Consider the following 27,965-nt stretch of genomic DNA (forward strand, 5'->3'; position numbering starts at 1 on the left):
ACACTAGCTCAATGACTAGTATTTAGTCTGTTCAAAGCCTGAGCAAGCTAAACACATTAGTGTCCTTGTCAGCGTGGTGTTAAGGAGCTTCTCAGCAGTTCCGTGGGGTTATAGGCTGGTGCTATTTACCAGAGTTTGAGTCGATAGCATGCATCACCTGGAAAACAAAGAAGGGAAGGGAACACACAAATAAGAGATAAGCACATACCTGTGCCACTCTATAGTTACAGAAATAACTTTGGTTAGCAGCAGTATAATAGTTTGCACTTACCATATCAACTAAGTGATCATGAGGAATCCTACCATGCAGGAAGAGGTAGTGCAGTGGGCTTGTGTGCCCAGTATGAGAACTGTGGGCACTGTCAAGATGCTGGCCAAGACATTGGTGATGGATCACCATGCACCACATACCACCTGGCATTTTATGGAATACTAGCCCTTCCTTATTTCAGTAAAACTCCCCAGTGATCCAGAAGGGGGCCCTAATAGCAACATGGGTGCAGTTTATCACACCTGCCATCTCAGAAAAGCGTGCCATTCTGCTGGTCATGTGTGGTACTAATGTAGTCTGATGTGACACTGAAAAATAAATATACTTCTCCTTGTGTGCCGAGAGTGTCGAGGAGCTGCTTGTAGTATCCTTGAAGCAGAAACGTGGATACTCATTGTGCCCTCAGTTTATCTCTGGAAGATCTCCATGGCAAGTATAGTGAAGGTTATGCATTCCTTGGTATCTCCAGGTATCGGAAGGCCGGACATCTCCCCACTTCCCATCTGTGGGACATATAAAAACTCAACAAGGCCTGTATAATGTCTGTCTGCTCTAAACCTGTCCAGTAATTCCTGCTCAGCAAAGTTGCGATGATTAATCCTTTGCCTACATCTGCTTCTTCTTGGTCACTGAACACCGCTCACACATACACTGAGGTTTTGGTGCAACCAAAACAAGCACATCAGAGTGGCACACAGCTAGACTGGGAGCAAAACTAAGCATCTTTGCGTAATGCAGGATGGGTAGAAAAAGGTACAGATTTGATGTTTGTAACCCATCTGTGCACTGCACACTTATGTATCTGACAGTGACAATGAATCACATAAAAGCAGGTAGAGCACCTTATTTGCATACGATTGTCACAGATTTCTCACACAGTCCTCATTTATATCTCATTAGTGTCTCATTTTTTTAAACTGTTTCTAGCAGCTACTGTCTCTGAATTATGCCTAAGTTGGGCTTGTTTGCAACCTGAACACATATCTGCTGTGCATATGTGTAATGACATTGACTACGTCCAAATGTCTATAGGACAATGGCCTTTGTTAACCTTCTTTTATTTACAGGTATGAAACACAAAAAGAAAAATCTAGCAAAGCTAGAATTTCCACTGTGTGATACCTTAAACCTCTTGAATCAGAGGCAACATAGGATATATGTAAATTACCTTTTAAGGATATCAGGTGTTTCAGCTAAATGGCAATTCTGAATGTCTATGACTTTTTTTCTTTTACTTTTAAGTCTTTTTATAGACAATTTCAGGCCAATAAAGCCAAACCCCTCTAGCTGTGGACATGCATGTTTCTGCCTTCTTATGACATCATCAACACAGCATAAGAGGAATGTTTGACTTTTGGAAACACAGGGTAGTCAGTCCCAACTGATATCTATAAACCTAAGGGTGTCTACAAAATATCCCAACTAACAAGCTAAAACAACATTTAAAAAGGTCACACAGGAAAACCAACCTGCCTCTGATTCAAGAGGTTTTGGTATCACACAGTGGAAATTCTAGCTTTGCTAGATTTTTCTTTTTGTGTTTTTTTCCAATTGGTTTTCTTGTGTGACCTTTTTAAACATAGTTTTAATTTGTTAGTTGGGATATTTTGTAGACACCCTTAGGTTTATGGATATCAGTTGGGTATGACTATCCTGTGCTTCCAAAAGTTAAACAATTCTCTTATGCTGTGCTGATGATGTCATAAGAAGGCAGAAACATGCATGTCCACAGCTAGAGGGGTATGGCTTTACTGGCCTGAAATTCTCCATAAAAAGACTTAAAAGTAAAAGAAAAAAGTCATGGACATTCAGAATTGCCATTTAGCTGAAACACCTGATATCCGTAAAGGGTAATTTACATATATCCCATGTTGCCTCTGATTCAAGAGGTTTAAGGTATCACACAATGGAAATTCTAGCTTTGCTAGATTTTTCTTCTTGTGTTTTTAACCAATTGTTATTTACCGGTGTGCAGAGAACTCAAAGCTAATGAAGTACTGTCATTACTTCTATGACTTCTTCTGCTCCTTTCATCTTCTTCTTCTTTCGGCTTTTCCTGGTTAGGGATCGCCACAGCGGATCACTTGTCTGCTCATGAGATTGGCAGTGGAGTTTTACAGTGCCGAGTTGCCGCCCGGCACTCAACCTTCTACAGAAGAGACACACATGCACACACTCATGCTTAGGGCCAATTTTAGAGTGTCCAATCCACCTACAGCATGTCTTTGGGATGCGGGACGAAACCGGAGCACCCGGAGGAAACCCACGCGACCACAGGGTGGACATGCAGACTCCACACAGAAGGCACCCCAGCTGAGGATTGAACCAGAGAATCTCTTTCTGTGAGGTGACAACGCTAACCTCTGCACCACCGTGGCTGCCACTTCTGCTCCTTTCATGCGGTGAGTAAAGAATCAGCAACAACCTCAGTTTTCTCACAGAAAACAGGTACATCAGACATGTTATGTGGTTAACAGCTAAGTGTTTGCTCAGTGACAGAACTACTGTGATTTCTTTTGTGCATCATATGTATATTCATTTGTTCTTATTTGCTAGCTAAAGCACTGATCACCATCAATTTTTAGTCATATATAGGCTTAGGAAAAATGAGCACTGCAGTGCACTACGTTCACTGAATAACTATGAATTCATCAACAGTATACACAATGAATAACAAATATATTAGCAAAAACTTGGTGATTCAGTTGATAAATGCAATTAAAATATATAGACAGCATTGCGAGTGACATTGACCTTTGGGTAGCAATATTTTTAAAATTCCCACACTGTCGCCTTATAAGTTGGAATTTGTGTGTTGCCATTTCCACAGCACAAGTTTATGTCCCATCAATGTTGCAGAGTTGTGCAGAAGCAGCATTTACATGCTGTGATTGTGTGACCCTCTGCTATGATATTGTGGACCGACAGGTAGAAGAGTATGCTGGCAGAAGGCATACAGAGGAGATTTACCAGACAACGTGTGGGAGCGATGGGGTGAGGGGGGAAGAATATAAGGAAACGTTGATAGCTTGGCTAAAAGATAATAGGGCATAGAGGGAGGGTGAAGGGAGAGAAGAGAAAAATTACCCTTGATGTGGAGGTATCAGATTCCTTAAAGACAACTGAGATGGACTTGTGCAGAAGGGGAATGTGGGAACAGTTAGTAGTTGATTTGAAGAAATGTTGTTTCACAGAAGGATGGGAATATTGGCAGAGCTCTGGAATCCATGTTCAAAATCAGCAATAAATAGTAGACCTGTGGAAGGGTTTAGGAATGCCCATAACAAAAAGAAAAACAGATAAGGTAATGGGAAAGGAGCTGCATAGGAGGTCAGATTTAAGAATGTGTAATTTTTTTTTAATTCTGCTGTTTTAGCATGTTTGTAAGACTATCAATATGCTTTTCTTTCCACGGTTTTTATTTCATGCCTTGAAAAGCGTCTTATCTGGCACATGTATGTTTTGTCTCCTTGTAGGTGATCGTTTTAATTTGGACCAAATCATGATCAATCGCAGTTTGTATGTCATCCTAACATTTTGTATCTTATTTTGCAGCTGTACCACCTCTACTTTTAATAATGTTACATTAGAAACGATTAAGAGTGTCTGTTGTCCTAAAGACTGTTGTTTTGAAGATGATTTAAATGTTTCCAGATTTTTGCCTCCTTTCCAGAATAATATTAATTGATGTGTTAAGTGATTAAGTGATGAATCTATCCCTCCAGGCTATTAATAGGACGTGCTGGAGGGATAGATTCATCACCCAAAGACTCCCTATGCTGTGGAACAAAATCCCAATATATGTGAGGCAGAGCACCTCGCTGGCCTTGTTCAAGAGAAATCTTGACCAATGGATGGGAGATCGCAGATATACCCCAGGGATTACCTCAGTGTCACTGCTCGACAGAGGCACAGCAAAATAATGGGTATAGTTCCCCATACTAAAGGGGTGGCGTAAGCCACAAAACTATGGGCTAGGCTTGTAAATGCCCTCGGGCAGATAGCCTAGTATGAACCTATGAACCTATAAAATGGCTGTGAATATGAAGTACATATAGCTGGATTTGAATAGTGAAATTGTATGTCCTTCATAAGTTTTGACTATAATTTTTTTCTTTCACACTTGTATATGACAGAGAAAAATGTAATCTTCAGTTTAAGAAGACAAGTTTTCTAAGTTTTACTGCTAAAGGTAAAGGATGGCTGCTTGTGACTGAAGATTTGCTATGAATGTGATCTTTTGTTTTCATAAATCTCATATGTCATTGTTCATTTTCTTCAGCATATTAGGACTGTAATCAAGTTTAGTCCTGTTGTGTCAAGACTGCATTTGTTTCTTTGGTAGGTTATGGCAGATTTTTAGCTCGCTGTGAGAAATGGGGCTGTTTGTTCTGGAGATGTATCATCAGAGTAGGCCATACCTGTCTGTCATTACAACATTATTCTTTCAAAACTTGGATAAACATTCATGTAGTCCTGTAAGAGCTGCTACCTCTGTCATCAAGGCAAACTGAGAGACCATTGTACAGAAATGACTAAAAGCTCAAGTAGACAGCATAACTTTTTTATTTATTGTTATTAAAATCTCTGTTCTCTAATCTTTCTTGTCTGTGTCCTTGGTTATTTTAAATTTACAAAATGTAATGTTTATGTCCTTTAGGAAGTTCTGCAGTTAATATACTTGTCAAATGCAGGCAGAATTATTGTAACAGTGCATTAATGTGAAAAAAAAATAGAAATAGAATGTGAAGTTTCCTTTACTGTATGAATTGTATCACTGGCTTCATGCTGACTGTTATGTAGGTATAAGACAATAGGAGAATCTTCTGCCCTTCTAAATGTCTGCTACTAAAGCAGATCTTAAACTCTTGTAACGTGATGATGATTTGTTTGGAAGCTGTTTAAGTCCATGTGGTGCTCTGAAAATTAGACGTAGCTATTTGTTTCTTCTCTTTCTAAACAGGGATGCTCTTGATTTAAACTTAACAACTGTTGCTTCTCTATCTTTTCTGTCCTAATGACAACTTCATATTTTTTGTGCTTCCCACCATCACCCTTCCTACTTTTTCCTACTACACACACTTTTTTTGCCACACTTTGCCCCTGCTGTTTGTCAGTCATCAGCCCACTCGTCAGTCGGTCATGACATTTACTGTCCATCACCGAGGTAAACTGACAAGGAGGAGGGGGAATTATTCAGACAGTCATCAAGTATGGTTTGATACTTTTTCCCCTTAGTTTTCTACAGACCTAACTGCCTGCACCTGGCAAGGCGACAGAGAGTAACGTGCAAGAGGCTGTCCCCCTCACTTCTGCAGAGGGTGTTGGCAGTTCTTCTGCAAATCAAGTGGCATGAGGGTGTTGGCAGTTCTGCTGCAAATCGAGGGGCATGGTTTCCCCAACCTCTGCCAGGGATATCGTTCTTCCCTGTATGGCCTCCAAATGTACACAACCCGTCCCCCAGGAAAGGCAAGTGGGCCATGCCCCTTTACACCCACCTCCTTGCCTGACTTCTCTAGTGTCCTTGTCACCCATTGAGGCCTGGTCACCATGGTTGCAGTGAGGGCTTCAACCTTCTGAGACACAAAGATCAGCTTACTGCCCCTTTTCATGTTTTCAGCTTACTGCTGTATGCTGGCTGTGTCATATTTGATTTCCACCTTCTTGGCTTAGCCTTTTGAAGTCACTTTAAATTACTTTACTTCATATTAAGATTACAACTGGTTTAAAGTGCACTGGATTTCCATGTGTGGCTGATAATCAATGCACTGTATTGGTAGAATCATTTCATTTTGCCTTTACCATGTTCAACAGTTTTTGCGCACGTTATGTTGTGATTTGCATTCTCTAAAATGTGCTTTATTTGATTAGAGACTGTTTATGGCAGGTGTCTCAAACTCGAACGATGCAAGGGCCACATGACATTGATTGCATGCAGATGAGGTCTGGCAGAGCTGGTGACAAATGGAGTTTAATAAATTTTAAAAAATCATTGTTTAACTGTAGCATGCTAGGAAAAATTGCAGTAAGTATCAGGAATGCTGCATAAAACAAAATACACACTATAACTGTAAATACTACAAAGTACAGTAACCCACATGCACCCCCCCCAAAAAATGTGTATTAGACATTAAAGTGGCTTGTATGCTTCTGAACTGTTACTCATCCAGGTGATGCATAAAAGCTACATAACTATAGCTTGGCCTTATGTTGCAGGAGGATAAAGCCCTAGCTATAACCAAGATGACCTATGTTCCATTAATGATATGGGTGCTGGATGAGCTGTGTGAGAGAGGGTAAGATTGGGCAACTAATACTCCTGGCTCACCTGGGGAAAGGGAGGAAGTTTGCTTGCCACATTGGACTTAGTTGCAGGAATGCAGGTGTATTGCCAATAGAAAGAGCTTAGTGAGCCCACACTGCATAGCAATGAGCCATAAAACAGAAGCGTTTATAGTACCATGCATTTGCCCAAAAGCATAGCTGGCTCAACCAATGTGTTATGCTAATACCACAAACTAGCGCCTACCTCCTCAGCTCTTCATACAGTTAAATCCACACATGTTCAGCTCTTCCATTGAAGACCAAGGTAATTGAAAAGTATGGACACAGGACACCTGGAGCCATAATTCACAATAAAAAGGTTGCTTAAATATTGAAATGGTAACAAAAACAAGTAAAAGATGAGCACTTTCATTTTCTTAATGAAAACTTCTTCAGATCTGAATAATTTTGAACGGGAAAGCACCTTTTAAAAGTGCCAGATGCCAATATAGTGAGTGCAATTTTATGTTGTAAAAGAAGAAATTGGGAATGTTAAGAGCTAGCAGACGAGGGGATGGTTGTCGAAATATTTGTGAAGGCAGTGTGAGATAGGGTCAAATACTAAGTAGCCAGAAGTGATACTACTACTGCAAAAACAGATTATGGAACTATTTAAAAAAAGGCTTTCTCATTTAATATCAAGGAGAAGAAAAGTAGTTTGACTAGGTGTTATAGAAATAAATAATTTTTTTTTAATTTAAAGGTGCAGAGTATATATGGTCTGAGTAGTAAAACAGCAGTGCTTTATTTGTAGAGAGTAATAATATAAGGTGGTAGAGAATGCACAGAAATGCTGTGTTATTTCTGTAGTCCTAGGGGTAGACATCTTCTTGAGTGATGGATGTCTAAGAAGGAGATCCATATACATTTTATGTTCTGTTAGAAAAAAAACAAGATAAGAAAGCATTCTACAGCAGTGGCCCTGTCCTTGAACTGTAGGACACTTAAAGAGATCTGTAACATAGACTATTAGTTTGAATAGTCATCCAGCAGATTATAGTCAGGACTGAGATTTTCTTAAGAAGAAATCCAGAACCCAAATATCTGTTTTGAGGAAAGTTAGCTTGTACCTCAGTGGCAAAATTATCGGTATTAGAAAGCATTGGTTGTTTGTGATTTGCACAACACATGAGTGCTCTATTGCTTTGCAAGAGGTCTTTTAATCTGAAATGAAAACATGTTTGTTAATTATGGTATTGCATGGATCTGTAAATAGGCATATTTCAGTTTGTTAAAAAGTTGTTCGCTCATTATAATGGAACAGAGCTGCTCTGTGTATCTGTTACGTATACCTGTGTTTTTAGCTTCCAGTCCTTGATATTTTTTGTCTGATGAGCTTCTTTTCAGTTTCATTTGCATTTCAGACCATGGTCTCTTCTGTTTTACTGTAAGAAAATGAACTTACAACCTCCAAGAATGCTGTATATGTGGTATATAATTAACTTTATTTTCTGATGCTTCTGATACTTCAATGGCATTTTATAAAAAATTTAGAGATGCTTGAGAGAACACTGCAAAAGTGTCTAAAGGTTAATAGTAGATACATGCTTTGAAAGGCTACAATTCTTCTTTCATATATTGTAGTGCATATTTTTTTACTGGACTTAAATGACAGTCATTGTAGCAACTGAATGTGTAGAAATGTTAAGGACAGTAGTAGATTCTTTGTGATATCGTCTCCTGAGAAATCTTTAAAATGTACAGCAAGATAAAAGACTGCACTCCTGCTTAAAACAACTTTTGCTGTCATACCGGTCTTTATGGCCCTTCAGCATAAGCTGCCTTATGTAGCAGTCTTCAGTTTGATGGTCAAGTTTTCTAGAGTTAGTTCCTTTACTGGGCTTCTTTGGCAGCTCTGTGACTGCATGTGTGTAACCTTTACACCTCTTCCATAAAGCATTTTAGGAATATTAAAAGTTAACAATTATCCTTTGTGATAATTTCAGGCTAAGCCCAATTTATTATTTTATATCTTATTTGCAGTGACTGTTTTTGCCTCATTTTTTTACCTGCCTTAATAAAATGATATTGAGGACGCTCCCTTGGATGTATAGAAGATGGCTGATAGCAGATGCCAAATTACAGAATTCAAGACCTTGCTGTAGCTTAAGGAAGGCCCAGCTTAATGATCGCTGTAAAAAGATGGAGCCAAAATATGGAAAGCAAATAGCTACCACTGCCTATGTTGGTTAGGAAGCAGAAGTTATTCATTGAACATAAAAAAAAGCATAGATTTTCTTTGATTCCAATTGATTTGGTGCCCCGTTAAGACTGCTGCTGATCGGCTTAATGATATTTCCTCATATGGTGTTGAGTTTCTATTAATTATGTTAAGACACTTTTCAGTTTTGAAAATCTGTTTCCCTAATTTGAAATTACTGTTTGCAGCTCTAAATAAAAATTACATTTAATACACTACAGACTTTTTACATATTTTTAACAATGTCCTGTATTTCTAGGCCATGGCCATTGTTGTAGGATGTCTGCTTAGCATTACCTCTCAGCCATACCAAATTTCTCGGTTTTTACCAGTTTTCAGGTCCAAATAATGGGGTGCCACAATTCCTGAGGGGCACCCCTTAATTTCCCGGCTTTTTAAAAATGTTTTTTTGTTTTTCAGCTGACATCATCACGTGCAGAGGCATGTGCAATGATGTCAGCTACATGAACAGCCTGTCAGCCTGTCAGAATTGATTCACTGAACTTTGTTTCTGGGCCACATAGCATGCATGCAGTTCCCTAGCTCCTCCTAACCAGCTGCATTTAAATTCCACGCCCATGGACAATTACTAGTCAGCCCAGCTCCTCCAGGTAAGAAATTGTGCTGTCTTTTACTTTAATGGAGCTTAGAAGCAGGTGCAGGAACATTAAGTTACTTTAACAGTGCTTAGAAGCAACTGCCGCATGTTAAGAATATGATTTTGCTTTGTTAAAGGCAGTATTTGTGTGTGTTTTTAATGGCAGTGAGTTGGAATACGCCTTAGTTTCATTGTGTAATAGCTTATATTTCCCAGGAACATTAAGTTACTTTAACGGTGTTCAGTTCCTCCAGGTAAGAAAGTGTGCTGTCTTTTACTTTAACGGAGGCTGGGAGCTTAGAAGCAGCTGCAGGAAGGTTAAAGTTACTTTAACGGCCACTTGTTAAATGGTTTTGCTTTGTTAATGGCAGTATTTGTGTGTTTTTATTGGCAGTGAGTTGGAATATGCCTTAGTATTAAGTTACTTTAACGGCGCTTAAAAGCTTTTAATGGCAGTGACTTGGAATATGCTTATTCCCAGAAAGAATATGATTTTAACAGCAGTATTTGTGTGTTTGTAACGGTGCTTAGAAGCAACGGCCATTAAGTTATGCTTTTGTTGTTTTAGCCAGAAAGAATATGCTCTGCTGTGAGTTGGAAGCTGTCCTTACTCTGCATTTCACTTTAACGGCAGTCAGAATATGCTTATGGCCATGCATTAGCCAGAACTATTTACAGCTGCATTACTTGGGCAGGCGCATGCCATGTGTGAGTTGGAATATGCTTTTTTGGCTAGAAATTAAGTTATCCTTTTTGTGTTGTAACTTCTTAGCTGTCATTATCTGTGGTCAGGTCATTACTCTGTGTTACACTTTAACGGCAGTCAGAATGTGCTATGCTTATGGCCATTAGCCAGAACTATTTACAGCTGCATTACTCTTCTGTGTTTCATGTGCAGGTCCTGCAGTAGTACTTTGGCTGGCAGGTGTGTTCATTTGCAGTAGTACTTTGGCTGGCAGGTGTGTTCATTTGCAGTAGTACTTTGGCTGGTGTGTGTGTGTGTGTGTGTGTGTGTGTGTGTGTGTGTGTGTGTGTGTGTGTGTGTGTGTGTGTGTGTGTGTGTGTGAATGAATGAATGCTTGGCTTATACTTTTGGTCTGTTTCTCTTAAAATTTGTGATTTTCTGGCGATAGCCATTTAAGTTCCAGTCTTCCTGTCTTTCAGGAAACACATGGTAACACAAAACATTTTATTTTAGTAACTTTTCTAAGATTATACAAGCAATGTTTAAAATGTGTCCCTGGTTCTGGGCCCCCCCCCAATAAATGTTGGCTTTTTCCAGATTTATTGTGCTGCATAGTTCTTCAGGGAGGGAGAAGTTTAGTGCTGCTTATGCCAAATTGGTTTGTGGTGTTAGTAGCACAAAAGGTTGTGGGTCATTCTCCTGCAGTATGTAGATGGATTTCTGATACTGTACTTTGTTTACTATTAAATAGGGTGGAATTGGTGGATACTGCAGTCCTGAGAATGTCCTTTTTGGCCAAGATACCTAGTAACTATGAACTTATCAGTTTGCTATCCATTCTCTATTGCAATATTATTACCTTATCATTGTTTTAATGTAACATAGGCAATTTATTCCTCAATGGCAACAGGCAATTTATTTGTAGATGAAACAATGAAATATTAAGTTGTTTGCTAGCCGCAACCTCTTCATTAGTTACAGATCATGCAGATCTCTTTAATCTGGAATTATTTAGATGACACTTACTTCTGCAGAGATTGTGCATATTTACTGATACTAGTGGATTGTAGAAGTTTGAGTAGACTTTTATGATGGAAATGTTTGAATTGGGCAGTTTTGTCACTATTAGTTAATGCTTTTTGTTTCATTGCTTACTGGAAAAATGTTCAAAACAATAAATTTAAGATGTGCTCTAGCAAGTGTGCTGAATTGTACAAGGAATGTAATTTAATACAATCAGGAATGTGTATCAAAGAACAGATGTATATTTCATGTGCAAGTGGCCTATGATTAGAAAACAGACCAAAGGTAGTCTTTATCCTCCACTGGCCAGATGCATTTTCTTTGAAATATGGGTTTCAATGCTGTTTTAATGAATGTAAGTTTCAAGGGCAGAGAAGTTTTAATGCTAAGTCTATTTTCATTGTGAGACCGTATGCCTTTGTTTAGCAGATGTCTAATAGTGTTTGCTCTATAAAATATAAAATTAAATGAAATCCAAATCACTGTAGAAGTAAAGCAGTATGAACATTAGTGTTTATGGTAAATGGGGCAAAATAGCCAAGTAATGGGTCACTGGAATGGCTGCAGGGGTGGGGGGCTGTGTATGGAGGGGCCCCATTTGACTGTGATTTTGTGAGGGCAGCCTGCAAACTCAGACAGCCCCAGATGGCACAAACTCAAGCTATGCCACTGATCAGTAGGCCATGGAGAATAACTTTTGGAGGTCCTAGCAAACTGTAATATTCTTTTGCTAAGATTAGAATATTGCATACTATTAAATGCCCTACTTTTACCACAAAACCCACATACTGCAAGTCACCAAAAACATAATCTTTAGATTCATCATCTTCTCCCTTTCCAGTGCAGTGAACATCATTACTACACATTTCAAAAGAAAAAAAAAATTACTACAGGGTCTGGGCTGGTGCTATATTTTGGTGGTGGTTCAGTTTGCGCTTGAAAGTTGGTACCCCACAATTCCACTGAATTAGGTGGGGTTGCATAATCATATATGCAAATTTTATGTTAATCAACTTACAGATTTGTACCTATTTTTCATGGGCCTTTATCCAGATTTTTGATGATTCCGGGATGAGAGGTGTGCTGCTTATGCTGTTTTTATCTGGCTGAGTAATTCTTTAGCCTTACTTTTTACTTTCACTTCATGGATGATCTTATTGGGCATTCATCACCTAGAAGATGTATGCTCCTAAGAGCATTGAACTGACAGTCGACATTTGTGTGTGGACTCTATTCTTATAGTATTACTCAGAAGGTGGAGCCCTGCTGTTTTACCCTTCATGTACCTTTAAACTCAAAAACTTTGAGATTCTGTAGTCCTTAATTCTCTATAAATGTCTTCAGAGCCTTGTAAATACCTCCTCTTTTCTTATGCCTTTTTATACTTGCTTTCTTTATATACTTTTTTATAAAATATTCTCATCAGCTTAACATATCACATGCACAAAAGAAAAAACTTATTTGGAAGGCAATTACTATGGGGTAAGGGGCACTGAAAGACCATACAATGCAGAGAGAGAGTGGGGAGAAAGTGGCCTGGGGTGCCAGGCCAAAGACTCAACTTCTTGAGTGGTCATTGTGTAGCCCTAATATGTGTGTGTGGATTGTAGAATCTTATACCTAGGGCACGAGTGCATATTTCCTGTATGCTGTTATGGCTGCTCTTAATGAATTGGTTAGTGTATTGTATTTGTGTGCATCTTTTCTACTTTATTTTCTTTGCTGTGCTGTGATGCAAGAGACCATGCTTCTTGTGTCCAACAGACCTATCTGTTGGAAGTGGGGTGGACCCAAAAAACATAGCCCCTATTTGTCATACATCTTGTTGCCCAGTGGTGGGTTACTGTACACCCATGACACCAGCGTCACTTTGTTTTGGCAGTAGTGGGATTCAAACCCCATCTTTGCCAGACCTGAGCATTACAGAAATAAAGTGCAGTGATCCTCTTCATCACACATCATCAAATCTTTAATTATGCAATCAGATTTTATATTTCTCTTAAAATTCAAATCTATTTGTTATTTTCTGTCATAGAAATATATTTTGCTTTTATTCCCCTTGAAGAAATTATTTAGATATTTCATGCCTTACATTTACTATTTAATATCACTTCCCCGTCTAACTTTGTTTATTCCGGTCAGAAACTGTAGAGAAGGACAAAATTACAAGTGCAAAGAGAACTGCATTATAATGAAGGTCTTCTGGCCAACCAAGATTTGGAACTGGTAAAGAACATGAACTGAGCGTGCCTTCATCTTTGACAATGTGAAGTTTTAGCCATCCATCCCCACTATTTGGAAGTGTGATTTAACAACTGCAGTGCCTCAGAAAGATGAAAATGTTTCCTTTACTTCTGCTTGCCTGGCTTGAGCAGGCATTTTTTCTTTGCAGAAACTATGCCTCCCAGAGCCCTTCCTTTTCCGTTACCCAGGATAGATTGCCACTGGCTACTCATTCTCACCCTGTGCTGCCTCCTGCAATACCATTGCCTTCCATCAAACGAGGCTTTGTCTTTCTGTGCCATGGAGTCTTATGCAATAGGGTGGCTTCTTTGTCCAAAAGTTTTTTCCCCTTAGATTTCACAGCTTATTGAAATGACTTTGTTGTTGCTTTGTTCATTTCTTTCTATTTAGGTGTACCAAATCCAAAATATTCCACTTATTAGTGCTTTATTAGTATCTTGCTTTCCTGTATCTCATGTGCCATCTTTCTTCTTTACCCAGTCAACATCTGTGATCATTTTGTCTGCTTTCCAAATCATGTCTTGACTCATTTTTTGGCTTTTCCTATCAACCATCTGCAGATCATATATACTGCTCTTGGCAAGCCTTTATGTAAGCAACTCCTTCACATACATTTCAGGCCTACCAGAATTGCTTACAGTCACTTGAAACACCGTAGCAGCTTAAGAAGAAAGAAGGCTTATGTCAGTCATTGGCATGATCTGTTCGGTTTCTTCATCACAATTATTTTTTTTTCCAGAATGCTTTTCCACATCCAAAAACGTTGCTTATAGCCTTCAGTTCTGAAAAGATAGTATTAATTAACTCCTCCACCATATCAATCTGGTTTTCCCAGTGCCATGATTTCTATCATATTAAAAAAAAAATCCTTCTGGCGAGTCAAAAAATATTGAGTGTGTTCTAGTCAGATTTCCCCCATTTATTGCAAGTGTCACTGTTTCTCTTCCTGGAAAAGAGGCCATTGGTTTAGAGTGATCTACTAAGGCAGCAAGTTAAAGTAAAGTAAATACTTTTTCTCTACCTGTAACTTAAAAATGCTGAACAAGTATGAGAATTTTCAGAAATATCAGTTTTTCTCATAATTAATGAAAAATACATCTGTATAAGTTGCACTTACCATAACAGTAGGTGTTATAATTCATCACTGCTGCAGTAGTCTTTAGCTGTATGGGTAGTAAGTAGCCCATGGGAGAGAATTCAGCATGTTGACTAGTTCAGTACTTTATTCCAACCTCAAGAGAAAGCAGTTTTGAGGTTTTACAAGAGCAACAGTCATCTACAAGCTTCATTTCTGGCAGATAAGTCACAATTGGAGAAGCCCTCCACACAGACATTATTGCCATTTTAAGAAAATATTTATATATTTTACTTGCTGACTAAAGCAAACATTTCATCTTTAAGAAAAATGGTTATTTTTACAGTATCAGAAGTGTTCTGTCAGGAACCACTAATTTTAGAATAGAGTTTATTTTTAAGTATCAGGGCTATTTTTGTGGTAAAAGTATACTGCTTTTGAGAACTTTGAATTGTGTGTACAAGTTTTAACAATTGGGAAGTGTTTTCCAAGGCAAGAAATGTATTTTAACCTGAATGGTTCTGAAAATATATACTTCTGGATACCTTAACCTTCAGTTCTTTCTTTCAGTGCACTTCAGGAAAAGATCTTTGATTTCTGACAGGGTTTTTTGTGTACTACTACTACTTTACTTTTGAAAGGGACTGTGTGGGGAAGTTTGTGAGCGCGCTGCTTGTGAACCTTTGTTTAGCAATTTACCTTTTGACCAACTCATTCCACCGGCTTTCACCAGCAATAGACTTGTTCCTTGACTACAGGATGGATACTTACCCTGGTACTGCTGGGTCTTCTCCCTCCATACCTAAAAAGAAAAAGCAACACATTAAGGATCTGTTGCCACCACCACTTGCTCAGATATTGCCTCAGCTGCTAGTGGGTGGCTGTCTAATGGCCAGACATTTTTCCTCTGATTACTCACTTATTGCTTTGGGTTACTCTGGTGCAACTTCTTCAGCCACCATGGGCCAGGAGTCAGCCAAATCAATTGCAGCTTTTCCTGTATCCAATCTAGAGAAGGGAGTACCATCTTCTTTGGGTGTGGGAGATAGTCTAGGAGGTTCTTTTTGGAGCGGCTAGGGAAAGAGACCTATTTACCAGGGGTTAAATGCCATCCCCTACTTGGTCTTCTTCTGGGGAGTTCCGTGCAAAGAAAAGAAAAGAAAAAAAAAGCTAGACATTGTTCTTCTGAGGATATGATGTCTGTTCACAATGATGATTTTCTTACCCTAACCAGAAAGTTATTGCAGGCTGTTAATCCAGGAGTTAAGAAATCCTTACTAGAGTGCAGTCTCTAAAGAAATTCCTCAGGAAAGTTTGACAGTGGGTAGGGTACAAATAGGTAAAAGTTCAAGTAGATCTTGCAAAAGAGATGAACAATATTGCTTTTGGAATTGAAAGTTGGCCTAAATAAGTGATGGTGCAGTATTGCTGCAGCAGCAACTTCAGCGAAATTTTTCAGCATGGATAATGCTAATAGAATTGGTAGATGCACTAAGCAGCTGTAGCACAGTGCAGTTTTAAATGCATTTATCATTCATTTTAATCAAAATGTGCATTTGTATTTGAAAGTTGGAACACTTCCCTTATCATTGACAATGTGTGCGCTTTTTTAAATCAATACTACAATTTCACTTGTTGCTTTCTGGAATCATTTGTTATTTTTGTTGTATTTCAATGTAATTCTTTTGACTTTATTGTTTTCCATTTGTAAAACTCTGATTTTGCTTCTTTTATTTGTTCTATGCTCTTTATACAAAATAGCTATGTTTATATAATTTATTGATTTTTTTTATTGTGCTCTTAATTTATTTTATGTTTTTAATTTTTTCTCTTTATTTTGTATGCTTATCCAATAAAATTTATTGTTTTTTTTTGAAATTTAACGGCTAAATTTATTGAACCATAGGTTCATAGAATAATATATAAATTTTTTATTTAATTTTGTGTTTGTTCAATTTAAACAAAATTTACTTTTTCTGTATATGTAAAAATCAATTTTTTCTTTGTATGTGTTTTTACAATATAAAAAATTCTGTAAAAGCCTGTATGAACATTTTTATTTAAAAATGTTACAAAGCAAAATTATTTGTTCTATGTGTGTTAAACAAAATTTGTTAAAACCAGTGCAAAGCAAAAATTAACACTTATGTTACCCAACATTTAAAAAATCCATAACACTCCCCTGCCTCAGCCACATTCAACAGTTTAAAAAAAATGATAGATCCAAAGCAAACAAATGGAAAAATAAAATATTGGTACCACAGTGCAAGTAGCATAAGTTTAGAATTTCTAGTAATGCTGTGTGTGTTCTGTCTAAGCTTTTCCAAAAAGATAAGAGTTTCTAATACAAGTGCACTGAATAAATCAGTTTCTTTCAAGTTCTTCTTAATAATGTTTTTGTCTTTTTTTAAAAAGTTTTCATCTTTTTTATTCTGGGTTTTAAAAGTGTTAATTCAAAGTTTCTGGTGATTTTACTGTAGTTTCATTTATAACGTTCTTCCATACTAATTTCTATCTAAAAGTGCTTATAAATAGGACATCACAACTCAAGTCATGGCACATTCAATGTGCCAACTGTAAAATCACAACTTTAACACACACCTTCCAAAATGTATAACAACCACATTCAGTCCAGTCCCCAGCGGAACAACAGCATCAGTGTTTCTAGTCCAGTAGTAACAAAGCGAACGTACAAAACATCTTCGTTTGTTGGGTTTCTCTGTTCACACTATTTCTGTTTCTAAGTTTTGTTAATCAAAAATTGTTGCTTCCCAAATAATGTGTTCAAACAGCATGTTAAAACCTCATATTATTTGTGTTCCTTTGTTGTTATCCTTTTAATTGTGTTTCATTTTTTATTATTTTTTTTTTTTTTAAAAAATTTTTTTAACATTAAAATTTTTTATTTTTCTAATTTTTTACTTTTTACATTTTTTTTTTTTTTTTTTTTTTTTTTTTTTTAAGTTTTTTTTTCTTTTTTTTACATTTTTGATTTTTTTTATGTTACCCAAACAACTTTATTAGGCATTTTAAGATTTGCAACTTTTGTTACTTTTTTGTTAGAGTAGTAAAGTTTTATTTTTTTTTTGAGTTTTAAATACATTAAGTGTTTTTTCTTTTTTTATTGTTTTATATTTTTGTTTATATATAATCATTTTTTTTGAGTTTTGCTGTTTTAATTTGTTTTTTTGTTTTAATTTTTTTTTATTTTTTGTTTTGCTTAATTTGCTTTCTTCTTTCCACACTTTTTTTAATTCTCATCATTTCATCATTTTAGTTTTGCTCATTTTGACACTTCTGCTCCTCATTTATCTATATATAATGACTCCTTTCTTTCCCCTGCTATCTAGTACCAGTTTTATCTCATGAGTCTACTTCATCTCTTTACCTTTTCTTATAACCACTCTATATTCTCCATTATATGTATTAATACCCTTAACATAGTCAACCTCTTCTTATTCCTGAATACCCTGTTATTATCACAGAAACAAGTCCTATGCTAGTGGTCCTACTTTCACTTATTGTGTCCCCTTCAATACAAGTATGTCCAAAGCATCCCTAGTCGAATACGACAGGTCCATTAACATGCTTCCCTAGTCCATATCCTGGTTTGGTAACTTTCAGAAACAACTAACAGATCACACCCATCTACCATCATCAACTGTTACCTGAACAGCAGACAAACCATCCCATCTCAAACACTTAAAAAAAAAAAAAAAAAAAAAGCTACCATCTACTGGTTACTCAATCATCATCTTCTCACTCAACAACTCATTCATCCTAACCTCATTCTCCTCATAACCTAGTTCCTCACACTAAAATCTATCTCCTCTAAATAATATCATCAACTTCACACATTAAAATTTGACTTCCATATCTCTCAATCAATCAAAAATTTGAACTCCATATCACCCAAACATATAAAAACCACCAATAAAACCAACAACAGTCTAAAAACCACAATGCTAGAACCCACACTATATCCATCCCCTCCATGAACCCAAACACTAACTATCCTCTGTCAAGAAGAACATCCTCATAACCACCACCATCAACTAAGCTATCCACCCACAAAAGTACACCACGCAGAACCCCATGATGGCATAACTTGCCAGCAACATCCCAACCATCACCCTCCTAGCTAAAGCAACTCCTCAACCAAACTAATGATAGCTGCTCTACCACAACTACTCTAAACAAAACATCTGCCCTACCCTATTCTCTTAACAAACTCCCCTGAAAACCAAAATCTACTCAAATACAAATAAAAGAAAAAGAAAAAACTACTAACATAAAAAAAAAAAATGAAAATAACCTATCAAACAAAGAAATAAAAAACAATAAATAAAATAATCCAAAAATCAATAAATAAATTAAAAAGTCCAACAAACACTGCTTAAAACACAGACTCACTTGCTTTACTTAAACTTCTTAGAATTCACACACTTTAATACATTTAAAACCATTTGCAAATAACCATTTGTATACTATTGGTCCATTTTTCAAAAACACAATGTCAGCAAATTCACCCCTAAAAGGTGTAGTCATATAAATAAGCTGAATGTACCTCAAATAATTGCATTAAAAAACCATTGCATAAAAAAATAAGAATATAATAAAAAAATATATAAAATTGAAGAGTAATACCTAACTAAATAAATATAAATGTAAAATAAAAAAATGAAATAAAATATTATAAATGTAAAAATAAAATATTAAAAATTATGGCCACAATATTATATTACATATGTAGTATATGTAGTATGAAGAATATATGTATATGTTTAAAATATAATATATGAAATAATATAAATAATAATAAATAATAATATAGTAAATATAATAAGTAATATGATAAAATAATAAATATGAATTGATAATCCAAGATGGAAAAAAATAAATAGAATAAATTATCTAAGACTCATTTTTTAACTGGAAAAAATGTGAAAGGGAAAGGCCAATATTTACCAACCATTTTTTTTTTGTACAAATTTTGCCACCCCCCCCATTCATTTTCATGAAATTTGGCATGGTAACCCTCTAACACACAAAAATTTAATTTAGGTATAACAAAAACCACTAAAATATATTTATTAGTTTATTAAGTATTGTATTGTGTTCATTATCATTATCTCATGAAATAAAAATATCATTATTTGTTTCTTGTGCTTTTCATATTAAAAATATCAGGGTTTGTTCATTATTTGTCATTTGTTAAATTGGGTGAAAAACCTCTGTAACAACACTGACTGTAACAATATCATGTTAAAAATCAAAAAAATAAAAATTAAGTAACCTGGTAAAACACAGTTTTCACAGTTCACATTCATCATTCTCCAAAAATTCTCCTTTAGAAACCATTCTAGCAATTCCTGGTTGTGGATTCATTCCATTTCTTTTATGGATGGCAGAAATATCAAAAATCTAAAACAAAAACTATTGTAGGTTTTTTTTATGAAAGATTATCTTTCTCAAGAATTTCTAATCTTTATCTTTTCTAAAATAGAAAATCTGGTTAAAATTAAAAACAGCTGTGGTTTTAAAAAAAGTAAAAGAATTAGTTTGATTAAAAAGATTCAAAAAATGTCAATGTTCCATATTTCCAATAAATAAAATAAAATCTAAAAGTGTGTATATAGTACACAATTGAAAAAATGTAATGGAAAAATGTTATTCCTCTGTATACACACATGACTATATTGCATATATATTTGCATATAGGGAGAACCCATCGCTACTCCCTCATTCTGTAGAATAATTGTAAGAATACATTATATAAAGTTGTTATAAAGTTGTTGTCAGCAATAATAATAATATTATTAAGATTTTTTAAGTGTAGTTTTGTAGTTTGTACTTCCATTAATTATTCTGCTATTCTGCTCTGTTTTTAGAAGAAAGATTTTTTTTTGTTGAATGATTCTTTGCTCAGGAATAAATTGTGATATACATCCCCATTTGTGTCTCAACAAATGTCAGAAGCTGTTGAAATGTTTTTGAGACTACTTTAAAAACTGCCAACCAAGGCTACATGTATAAATGTGGTATGTGTATTTTAGAAACCTGTGGTGTTTATTGTAAAACGGCAATATATAAAGATCATAGGTAGATTTGTTGTTTTTTTTTGTTGTTTTGTTGTTGTTTGTTGTGTGTACCATTGTGTGTCATTGTGTTTATGTAAACAAAAAGGAAATTTGAAAGAAGGAGAAGGTGAACATCTTAGAACTATTAGAGAAGAGTTGAAAATAATGCTTTAGCAAAACACATTTGCTTAAACCCCACACATCAGTTCAAATTCATTGTTTTAGATATTTTCAAAAGCAATGATAGGGGGGAGCATGACCAGCCCATTTAGAAAAAATGGAATTGGGGTGGCAAATTCGCCTGTGCGCACATTTTTGGCCAGGTCTGAATGAGTCTCTTTCCCTCAACAACATATTAAAATTAAAATCTTTGGAGAGATAATTTATTCTATTTATTTTTCCATCATCAATATTCATAATGGCTATTATACCATGTTATATTTACTATTACATTTTCTATTATTATTAGTATTATACTTTTATCATTCATCATACTTGTATTTCATACATAAAACATATACATTTATACACTGCCAAACTATGCATGCGTTCAGCATATTGTGGTCATAATTTTTCATTATTTTATTTTACATTTATAATTATTTATGTAGGTATTACACGTACTCTTGGTATTTGGGTTGTTTATTATATTCTTAAGGTTTTACAATGGTTTTATAATGCAATTATTTGAGGTACATTCAGCTTATTTATATGACTACACCTTTTAGATATGCTTCTGTCTTGTGTGTCTAAGGTGGGGGGGGGGGTGAATTTGCTGTCAATTTGCTGACATCATGTTTTTTGCGAAATGGACCAATAGTATTAAAAGGAGGGAATTTCAAATGTTTTTAACAGAAGGAAGTGATGTTTCTTATTGTCAGAAGAAGTTTGTCAGTGTGACAAACGAAAGCGCTAACCTGGATTATTGCTTTTTATTTATTGTACTTTGGATTATTTTAATTAAAAGGTTTTCTTTTGCTGCCAGACCGGATTCTACTTTTTCATTTTACTTGGTTTTGTGTGGTTCTTATTACAAGTTAAGATCTACACACATGAACCACTTAAATGTCATCAAACACAGAAATGAAGCTTGCAAATCTCTGTCTGCCTGCTTCATTGCCAGATGCTGGAGTTCTCTCCCAGAGCACCTCACTTCTACATCCTCAACTAACCAGTTCAAAAAACTTCTCAAAACAGATTATTTAAAGAAATGGCTATGCCCATGTCACCCCCCCAGGTTAGCTTATACTAACCCTCAATTAGTCAGCATTGTTCATTTTTTTATATTGTTTGCTAAGTATGCTCAGCTACATTTAGCTACTTTATGTTTTATCCTGTAAATACGTTTCTCACTGTATTATATTCTACTATACTGTTTTCTAAGTATGCTCAACCTTACCAAGCTAATTTATGTCTTATCTTGTAAATAAGTTTATCACTGTATTATATTCTACTACTACCGAACCTCAGTGAACATTCAGCCACTGTTTTTGTACAACACTGTATTGTATTATATAGTATTGTTGTGTATTGTAGTGTATTTTGCTATACTTGGAGCTTTTCTCCCAGGGCCTCCGTTGACAATGGACCTGTGTCCAGTCGGACCTTCCCGGTAAACAAATGTAAAATAAATAATAAATTCTTTAGCTATCATGAAGCAGGAATTTCATTGATGGGATATTATTTGAAAATATGCTTTTAAATACTTTGATAAAAGCAGTAGAACAGTGTGATTTGTGGTACCTTTATTTATTTAGATTTTGTGTTACAGTACCCCATTTTAAGAAACAATGTGAAGAAGGAAATTTGCCTTGTAGATCACCATAGATAAGGCAGTTACAACATGTACAGGTCTGATAATTTGTTAATCAATACTAATTAATATGTGTAATACAGCATATACAGCTCTAAAATTCTAGGTCATTATAGGCATAACTGAAAAAGGCTTTTTAAGACATAGCAGTATTACAAAACAGTCCCCATCATTTTGAATAAAAATTGCTATAAAAAGACAAAAGTAAAGTAAAAGATAGATTGCATGGCATTATAGAAGTACAGTTTACTGTGTGAACCTGTCTGTAGTTGTTTAGTGCTGTGAGTGGTTGGAATAAACTAGCTTTGCTTCCCAGATGAAAAATGTTCCACCAAATAATGAAATGTATGTTTTTTTCCTACATTTATCTCTGGCAAAATTTTAGCAGTAAATATTTCATTTAAGGTGGTCGTCTGAGTCCCATGGGTACCAGATAGCATGCTTAGACTTGTTATTATTTGATTGGCTAGATGCGTTAGAAATAATGTATGCTCATCTATTTTTATGATAATGTGGAAAGCAAAATGAGATGGCTCCAGCTGACCTTGTCCCCCCATCAAGTATCTAAGAATAGCACTTGTTATTGCAAAGTGACTCAGTGTTACTAACAGTGCATGTCCATTTTTCTTTATTAGTTCAGGTGTCACAATTCTGTGTTACACCACCAGTACGTTATTTCAGAATAGTACTTACTACTATATGGTGGTAGTCCTTTATTAATAGCACATTGTTGGTAATAAAGTTAATAATGAGCACTGCTGAATACTCTGTTATTCAACAGTATATTGTCAAATGTTTTTAGTGCACATTTTACAATGCCACATTTTCCATTTTTAGATGTTAGCACACAAAACCACTTTGTTAAATAGTGGTTTTGTATCCTTTCTTTTTTTAATTCAAATGTCACAGCTCTAGTCAGCCACACCTCCAGTTAGTTATCTCATAATGATACTTATTACTACACAGTAACACTATGTTGTTACAGCTGTAAGAGAAAGATGTCCTTCTATTCATATGTTGCAGTATTCATAACACTGGTTGTCTGCAGCTGGCAGACTCGAACGTCCGGCCAGTATACAAAATCCTAAAGCTACTGTGGGGTATATGTGATGTTGCACATAGAACTAGTTCTATATCAGTCATAAAGTGACGTCTGCTGTAAAGCAGACATCGGCACATACCAAGCCTCAGAACTTTTCTGCTGCCAGTCAGAACATCTTCTCCTGTCGTTTGCCTGTCAGCAAAGTTGCAGATTCCAAACCAGATAAGTGTTCAATTGGAGTCCTTTCTTATTGTTGTGTGCTCACTACTGTTGTGGTTGAGGTTACATGTCAGCTAGGAAGTGCAAGTGTCACTATGGAAGGCAAATTCCACATAAAGATTCACACAATCTATGTCTTTTTTTGCCTAGGCCTTAACCACGACCATACATCCTGTTTGATTTGAAAGGCCTTTGTTCCCAAGACTCTGCGTAGTTGTCTACTTCCCTCAGTCTGCATTTGCATAACCAGCACCTTAAGTGCTTAGCATGCAATGCCATGGAAGGTACGTTGGGCCCCTCAGGTGAGCCAGTGATTAAGCAGGCCAGGAAATCTAGGCCTGACTTGCCTGCTGCTCCTCTAATTCTGGACGTCTCTCCCAAGGGCCGATGTTGGCCCTGAGACCATTATGAAATCAGTAGGTGAGTCTTCGATGAGTACCAGTGTGGAGGCCATGAAGAATCCTAGCATGTCCTCGGGGGATATTCCGACATTCACTACGGATGTGGGGAGGGGGGCCCAGGCTCATTGTTACTGAAGGCCTGTGCGGCATTCCTCAAATTATTGTTTGCAAATATGTCCCAAGCAATATTCCATAGTGCAGGCCAATGTTGGGTCTCTCGTCCTTCCACTGCATTGGATGTCCGACACAAGAAGGAGGAGAAAACTAAGCGTTCTTCTTCTGTTACCCAAGAACAGCCTGTGGATTAGCAATTGACAATTTCTGTGTCTGCTGATAAGATGTTGCTTTCCACTTCCCTTCTCCCCTCAGACAAGGAGACTAAAGTTATGGAGAGTTTGAGGAAGGAAGTCCATTCAATTAAGTGTATCTACGATGCAGTGGAGGCATCTGTCAGAGCTGCTGCTTCAAGGTCTGTCTTCTGTGACCTTTGTGCATAGACAACTTAGATTTTATTTAGAGAAAACCAAGTCTATTAGGAAATCTGATCACCTTTTCATTTCCTATCACCCTAGGGCCCTGGGCAGGCCTGTCTCCAAACAGACTATTTCCTCTTGGATTTCTAAAACCATTTCCTTTTGCTGTATGTCTCATGGGAAAACTCTTGCATCCCCAGTAAAGGCTCATTCCACTAGAGCTGTGTTCTCTGGTGCTTTCTTCAAAGGTCTGGACACTTCCTCTATATTAGAAGCAGCTACCTGGTCTTCTGTACACACTTTCACAAAACACTACAAGTTGGATGGTATTTCCAGGTCTAGAGCTGGTTTTGCAAGGGCTATTCTTCAGGGGTTTGTAGAGAGTGCTACTACCCCTCCACCCAATCCTTCTTCTGCATGAGCTTTGGCATTCTCCCTCATGTTATGAATACTACACCATATGAATAGAAGGACATAGAATAGTTGTGTAAAATCTTACCATTAGCATAAATGTCCTTCTTTTCTATGTTGCAGTATCCCCCCCCCCCCGCCTTCCCCATGATGCTTGCTTGAATACAGGTTGTGTGTTTTCTCACTTATCTCATGCTGGTGTTCTTCCTGGAGCCTTCAGTTTTGAGGCTTGGTACTTGGCGATGTCTGCTTTATACCTTATATCACTTTATGACCGACGTAGGACTGGTTCTATATGCGACTTCGCACATACCCCACAGTAACTTTAAGCTTTTGTATACTGGCTATACGTTTGTGTCAGCCAGCAGCAAACTCATCTATGTTATGAGTACTATAACATATAGAAGAGAAGGACATCTATGGTTACAATAAGATTTTACACAACTATTCTTTCTCTTAGTGTGGCAACAGCAAACTAGTATCAGACCAAGATTAGAGCTGTTGGATTGCCTAGTTGAGATAATGTGTTGTAGGCGATTACCACAGTTTCAAAATGATCCTTAATGTCCTTTCTAACCTGTTTAATAGTCACAGAAAAATATAAAATAGTATAATTTTCTTTTTATTCATCAGTACATTGCCACCAGGGTGTGTACCATCCTTTTTTTATATTTAACAGCAGGGTCAAACAGTGCTTTCTGCAGACCTGGGAATGCTGTATCTTGCTTTATTGTCATAACAGAATGCAAAGCAAACTGTCACAGCTCTGCTTGCCTGACCTGTATACTTTATGCCTGTGTCACTCCTTTAGAAAGTGTGCACTTTGAGTAACATACATAATTGATTCCTACTACTGTATGCTTTTAACTGTAAGCATCTGTTTTCATCTGTATTTTTGTTGTTTTAGAGTTTTTGCATATTTTAAATTACTGCAGCAAGCATGCCCTTCCATTTTCTTTGTACCCTAGTTGTTTTCTGATTTCATTTGTGCTTCTTATTAAACTCCTTAGATAAATATCATAGATCCTATGTTGTCCTCTCAATCTGTCTCTACACTAGAGCTAGCTGTCTCTAGGCAGAACCAAGCCAACAGTATTTTCACAGCTTCTCCAGTGCTGAAGTTCCACTCTTCTATAATGCACTTATAACCCCTCAGATCTCTTTATCCCCTTTATGGTGAAATGTGAATCTTCAGCATTCCACTCAAGCAGAGTTCTAGTCAGGTAAAGGTACTTTTAATGATTCCGCTTTTGCTTTTAACTGTCTCTTCCTGTTGTCAGGTTATTCTTTTTGTCAGACTTTATACATACATATTTTCCTCTTTCTCTCTCTGGTTCTCTCTCACCTATTAGTGAGACCTACCTAAACCTACTGCTTAATTCACAGTCTGTATAGAGTTTGTCATTTGGGGCTTTGTTGTTACGGAGAAGTCTTCAGGGTGTAAGAAATGCCTAAAATGCTGGCATAAAATCCCGCCTCAGGATCCATATTCACAGTGCATATACTGCCTAGGTCCTGATCATCTTAACAGTTATTGTGATATCTGTTTGTCTGTTGGCCAGTGAACCATTATTAACAGAAATAAATCAATTCTTAGATGCCTTCTCCCTGGTTCTGTGAGAAAGAGAGAATCATGCAGCTCATGAAGTAAGACACTTCTTTGTCAGCTTCCCAAAAGTTTTGAGAAGTAGGAAGCTTTAATGTTCAGAAAAAGAAATGTCTAAGTATAAAGAATATTGCAGGGGCAAGTCTAAATACAAAGACAGAGACAGTCCTGGAGATATAGTGGTTGTTAGAAAAAAATCCTCAGACTCTCCATCTCCTATGACTCCAGCTCTGAAGATCAAAAAAATCCCTGGGGCTTTCTCCACACTCAGTACCAACTCTTTTGGATCCATCCTGGCCATGACCACGTATACCATGCTCAAGCAACTCTTAAACTGTTGTTATCTTGTGTTGCTTCCCAAAAAGAATTTTGTCTTGTGGGGGTCTAGATACTAAAAGAGGGAGTTCTATAGGTCTGTGACCTCCAGGCCACCCCACACAGCATCTGTTAAAATCATCAGAAGCATAATGTATAGTGACAGGGGCAAGATAATATGAGCCTCTGTGAATGCCCAGATAGATATGGGAGTTATTCCTTTTCCCTAAACTCCATGTGCAGAGAGAATTAGTTCACCCACTCCCATCTTAGTTGCTCTTTCTCTAGTTCCTATTTTGGATCCAGTGGCTTCAAAACTGAGGACCCCCTGATCAACCCCTTATCTGTGTTGACAAACTTGGAGTCTTTAGCACTAACAATTTCTCTAAACCACTTGACTCTAAAGCCTTCAGAACAAATGGTTTCCCAGAGTCAAGAGGTCAGTACCTTTCAACAGGGGCCAAGTTCAAGTCCATCTGGTTCGGACTCTTCTTTGTCCTTGGTTGTTTTGGCCCATGACAGTTCAGCTCTGGTCTCTGCCTCAGATCCGACCAGGTCATTGGTTCCAGGAGTTCATTCTTCTGATCCATTGACATTGGATTCTGGGCTGGATCAGAGGTCTCTGTCTTTATCACCATTGGCTCCATCCTCAGCATTCAAGGCTTTTGAAAGTATCCTGGCATGACAGTCTACTCAAGAAGGGAACATTTCTTCTGCTCAAGAAGGGAACATTTCTTTTTTTCTGCTCAACCCAGACCTCCCAACTGCAGCTCTCAAAATCTTTACTAGGTTACAGCCCGTTTCATAGAGCCTCAACCCATCCCTTACTCCAGAACTGAAGACTCTTCAGTCCCTTCTCTACTTGAAGGGCACGTTAACTGCATGTATAAGAGGAGGTACTTGGGCTCTCCTCAGGACTCACTCACCGAAGATACTGGCCTTGATGTAGAATGATACCATAGCTCTCTCCCTAAGGACACCTCATTGGGTGATAGAAATGTTAAAACAAAATGGGAACTGGCCAACTGATATCCTTTCCCCAGATAAGGAAATGTTTTTCAAGGCTTTTGAAGTGGACCCATCTACCTACTGGGTAGTCCCATCTACAAATCAGCTTATTGATGGCATTTTGCTAGTGAGATCCTGATGTGGTGGACCCCATCCTGCTCAAACCAGACAAGGTAC

At 36.9% G+C, this 27,965-nt stretch overlaps 1 protein-coding gene across 5 annotated transcripts in view; it reads left to right on the forward strand.

The window, feature by feature from the left end:
• ATE1 (arginyltransferase 1) overlaps window positions 1–27,965 on the forward strand; it is a 2,674,296-nt gene that overhangs the window by 2,023,580 nt on the left and 622,751 nt on the right. The gene's annotated exons all lie outside the window — the stretch shown is intronic.

Source organism: Protopterus annectens, chromosome 14.part0 (assembly GCF_019279795.1).
Source record: "Protopterus annectens isolate FY-2018-M chromosome 14.part0, PAN1.0, whole genome shotgun sequence".
NCBI lineage: Eukaryota > Metazoa > Chordata > Ceratodontiformes > Protopteridae > Protopterus > Protopterus annectens.